A 5,491-nucleotide genomic window follows, 5' to 3' on the forward strand; every position below is an offset into this window, starting at 1 on the left:
AGTTCCCTAGTTAGACTAACCACATTCAAGTGTTTAATAGCTATAGGGGGTTAGTGACTATCATCTTGGACACCACTGACTTAAATAATTAATTTTTCGCTAATGTATTTTCTAAAGTGTATATTTTGTTAGATAAATTTTCTATGAATTTTGATATGCTACATTTTATTGTCATATAGTTTAAATTTTTCTCTAATTACTTTCTGATTTCTTTTTTGACCAATTGGCTATATAAAATTATATTGCTTAATTTCCAAGTATTTGGTCACTTTCTAGTTATTTGCCTGTTATTGATTTCTTGCTCACTTCCATTATAATTAGAAAGTATACTTCCAATCATTTATCCTGTGGAAATTTTTGAAGCTTTCTTTATGCTAAACTCATAGTCAACATTGTAAATATTTCAACATTTTTGACAATATTAAGTATTTTGAACTTAGATGCAGTCAGCATTCCATATTTATGAGGGAGTAGAAGAGAACACAGTGTTAAGTTTTTTGGTATTTTTGCAAAGACTAATATATTTGATAGTAGTTTAGCTATTGTAACTTTCATCTCCATCATTTCTTTTTACTTTCTTTTAGGTTTTCTATCTCATTTTTTATATTTCCATTTTGTTCATGCTTTGCTTTCCTGACTTCACATCTTCCTTTAGTTCTTTTGACATTTTTAGACTGTTGTTCTAAACTCTGTCTACTGGATCCACCATTAATTTTTTTTCGGGAACAATTTCTGTTGATTTCTTTTGACTGAGCCATATTTTCTTGTTGCTTTTTATGACTTGTGATTTGTTGTTGTTGAACACTAGATACTTAAATCCAATAATGTAATAACTCTGGAATTCAGATTCTTCTCCCTCCCCCAAACCATTTTTTGTTATTGTTTCTGTCTTCTTTTATTTTTTGGTTGCTGTAGACCAGAGCAAACCCTGCCAACACCATATCTCTGGTCCTGCGTGTTTCAAGAGCCTCAGCCCCCATAGTGCTGGTGAGCCCCCTCCCATGGAAGACCTGCACATACCTTATTAAAACTACACAACCCACCCCCACTAGCCTGGTCCCAGTGGCAGTGATATGTCTCTTCTCACTGGCCCACAAATTTTGCAGGCACTGTGTGCCTTACTTCCTCCAATATGTTCTTGGAGGCACAAACGAGGCACAAGCCTTGCAGTGTGCAAGCAGAGCCAACAGAAATCAGCACCACCTGAAAGTGCCCTGGGGTGAGAGGAAGATAATCACACACCAGTCAGACTGCAGTCCCAGTAATGGGCTGGGGGAGGATGTTTGGTTTGGTTGCATGCCCCACCCACCAATGAAAGCTTCTCAAGAGACAAATAGGAAAATCACCCCGCAGTTTGGTGCTGCTGTATCTCTGGCAAATACCTGGTCTGACTAAATGCAGCCCAACACAGAAATAGATTGATCCACCAACACCACAGAGACACATAACTACCCACATCAGCCACTGCAGAAGATTGGAATGAAGGAAAAAGTGGCCAAAACTCAGAAGCAGGGCACATGCAACATAACACATATAAGAGACACCATCAGGCACCAGGTTCTAGTGAACAAGGGACATGTCACTGCAGGACACTACAGGACCTCTTCCTCAAAAAGCCATTACTTTCAAAAGCAGGATATGTAGCTGACTTTTCTAACACAGAGAAACAGAAATAGAGCCTTAAAAAAAATAGAGGAATATATCTCAAATGTAATGATAGGACAAAACCACAGAAAGAGACCTAAGTGAAATGGAGGTAAGTATATGCCTGATTGAGAAATTAAATTAATGATCATAAAGATATTCACTAGACTTGAGAAAAGAGTGGAGGGTTTCAGTGAGTGTCTTAACAAAAAGATAAAAAAGAAACTATCAGAGATGAAGAACACAATAAGTGAAATTTTAAAAACACTAAATGGAATAAATAGCAGACTAGAGAAAACAGAATAACAAATTAGCAACCTTAAGGACAGTTACTCTTTAAGGTTGGAAAGTAATCAAGCTGAGCAGTTGAGAGAAAAGAAATGATGCAAGATGAGAATCACTTTAAAGAATTCAGTGACTCCATCTAGTGTAATAACATTGGCATTATAGGGATCTCAGATAGAGAAGAGAGAGAAAAGAAGGTGGGAAATTTATTTCAAGAAATAATAGCTGAAAACTTCCTGAATCTGAGGGAAAAAAAAAACCCACCAAAAATCCAGATCCAAGAGGCACAGAGATACCCCAACAAAATCAACCCAAGGAGGCTGGTTCACACCAAGACACATAGTAATTAAAATGACAATGTGTAGTGATAAGGAGAGAATTTTAAAAGCAGAAAAGAAGATAGTTATATAGAGGACAACAATTAAAACTCTATCAGTTGATTTTTCTGCAGAAAATTTGCAAGCCAGAAGGCTGTGACTTGATATATTCAAAGTGCTAAATGAAAGAAACCTGCAGCCAAGACTACTGTATCCATTAAGGCTATCATTCAGGAAAGAGGAGAGATAGAGTTCCCAAGACAAAGAAAAGTTCAAGGAGTTCCTGACAACAAAACCAGCCCTAAAGATCAGTCAAGAATTTCACAAATAAAAAGGTGTAAAGTATGACACCATATACCTAAAATATGTAAAGTAGAGGAGTAAAGAATGGGTTCAAAGTTAAGTGACCATCAACTTAATACAGGCTGCTATTTGCACAACATATTATATAAAAACCTAATGGTAACCAGGAATCAAAAGCAGTAATAGATATGCAAAAAATAAAGAGGAAGTAACCAAGTACTTCACTAAAGAAAGCCAGAAAACTGTGAGAGAAGAGAGTATGAGAAGAAAGTTACAGAGAAGAACACCAAAAACAACAAACAGGTAAAATGGCAATAAGAGCACACCTACTAATAATTACTTTGAATGTAAATGGTCTAAATATTCCAATCAAAAGTCACAGGGTGATGGAAAAGATAAAAAGCAAGACTCATCTATATGCTGCCCACAAGAGACTCATTTCAGGTCTGAGGACATGCAGATTGAATGGATGTGAGAAGAAAGTTAGAATAGCAATATTATATCAGAAAAAATAGATTTTAAAACCACGGCTGTAACAAGATACAAAGGGCACAATCACAAAGGGAACAATCCAACAAGAAGACATAACAATGCAAATATTTATGCACCAAACATGAAAGCACCCAAATACATAAAGCAGCTAATAACAAACATAAAAGAACCAATTGATAAAATACAATAATACAATAATAATACCATATACAATAATAGTAGGGAACTTTAACACTCTGTTTACCTCAATGGCTAGATCATCCAAACAGAAAATAAGGAAATGGTGGCTTTCATGACACATTGGATGAGATGAATTTAACAGACATATCAGAACATTCTGTCCTACAACAACAGAATACACGTTCTTTTCAAGTGCACGTTCAATATTCTCCAGAATAGACCGTATGTTATGCCACAAAACAAGTCTCAACAAATTCAAAAAGATCAAAGTCATACCATGCATCTTTTCTGATGATAATGCTGTGAAACTAGAAATCAACCACAAGAAAAAAAACCTGGAAAGAACATAAATACATGGAAGTTAAATAACATACTAAACTATAAAAGGGTCAACCAAGATAGCACACAGGAAATCAAAAAATAAATGAGACAAATGAAAATGAAAACACAGTGGTTCAAACCTTTGAAATGCAGCAAAAGTGGTTCCAAAAGGGAAGTTTATAGCAATATAGGTCTATCTCAAGAAGCAAGAAAAAATCTCAAAAACCGAATATTGAATCAAAATAATAATAAATAAAACATAAACCTAGTGGAAGGAAGAAAATAATAGATTACAGCAGAAATAACAAAATAGAAAACTAACAGAAAGATATTGAATCTTCGAAAAGATCAATAAAATTGATAAACCTTCAACTGACTCAAAAAAAGAAGACTCAAAAAAAATTATAAAAGCAAGAGGAGAAATACCAACTTACACTACAGAAATTCAAATTATAAAAGAATATTATGAAAAACTACCTAAAAGAAATGGAAAAACTCTTTGAAACATATAAAGCACCAAAACTGAAACTGGAGTAAATAGAAAATTTGAACAGATAAAGTACCAGCAATGAAATTGAATCTCTAATCAAAAAAACCCAAGCAAACAAAAGTCCAGGACTTCACAGGTGAATTTTATCAAACAATTAAAGAAGAGTTACCTATTTTCTAAATATTCCAATACATAGAGGGGAGAAAAATCTTCCGTATTTGTTCTATGAGGTCAGCGTTACTCTGGTACCAACACCAGATAAAGACCTTACAGAAAAGAAAACTGGGCCAGTATCTCTGATGAACATAGATGCAAAAATCCTCAACAAAATATTAGCAGACCAAATCCAAAAATACATTTAAATAATTGTTTACCATGATACAGTGGGTTTCTTTTTTCCCTAAGATACAAGGGTGGTTTGATATTTGTAAAGCAATCAATATGTTATATAACATTACCAAAAGAAAGGATAAAAATCACATAATCATTTTAATAGACCCAGAATGTGCATCTATTAAGAAAGTATAATATTCATTCATGAAAAAACCCTCCACAAGGAGGATGTAGAAGGAGCATATCTTGATAAAATAAAGGCCAGATATGAAAAACCCACAGCTAACATTATAGTCAATGGGGATAAAATGAGAGCTTCTCCCCTACGGTCAGGAATAAGACAAGGATGTCACTCTCACCTTTTTTCAACATTGTACTAGAAGTCCTAGTCATAGCAACCAGACAAGAAAAAAGAATAAAAGGAATCTAAATGGGTAAAGAAGAAGTAAACTCACTACTTGCAGATGACATACTATATAAAGAAAACCCTAAAGACTCCACCAAAAAACTACTAGAAGTGATATATGAATTCATTAAGAAAACAGAATTCAAAATCAATGTATAGAAAGCTGTTGCATTTCTATACACCAATAATGAAGCAGCAGAAAGAGAAGTTAAGAAAACAAACCCAACACCCACAAAACAAATAACCTAGTGAAGAAATGGGCAGAAGATATGAACAGACACTTCTCCAAAGAGGACATCCAGATGGCCTACAGGCCCATGAAACACCGCTCAACATCACTCATCAGCAGGGAAACACAAATCAAAACCACACTGAGATACCACCTCACACCAGTCAGAGTGGCTATCATGAACAAATCAAGAGACTATAGATGCTGGCGAGGGTGTGGAGAGACGGGCACCCTCCTACACTGTTGGTGGGAATGTAAACTGGTGCAGCTGCTCTGAAAAACAGTGTGGAGGTTCTTCAAAAAACTATCCATAGAACTCCCCTATGACCCAGTAATAGCACTGCTAGGGATTTACCCAAGGGATACAGAAGTGCTGATGCATAGGAGCACATGTATCCCAATGTTCATAGCAGCACTGTCAACAATAGCCAAAACATGGAAAAAGCCTAAATGCCCATCACCTGATGAGTGGATCAAGAAGATGTGGTATA

This window comes from Suricata suricatta, chromosome 10, assembly GCF_006229205.1.
Source record: "Suricata suricatta isolate VVHF042 chromosome 10, meerkat_22Aug2017_6uvM2_HiC, whole genome shotgun sequence".
Classification (NCBI taxonomy): domain Eukaryota; kingdom Metazoa; phylum Chordata; class Mammalia; order Carnivora; family Herpestidae; genus Suricata; species Suricata suricatta.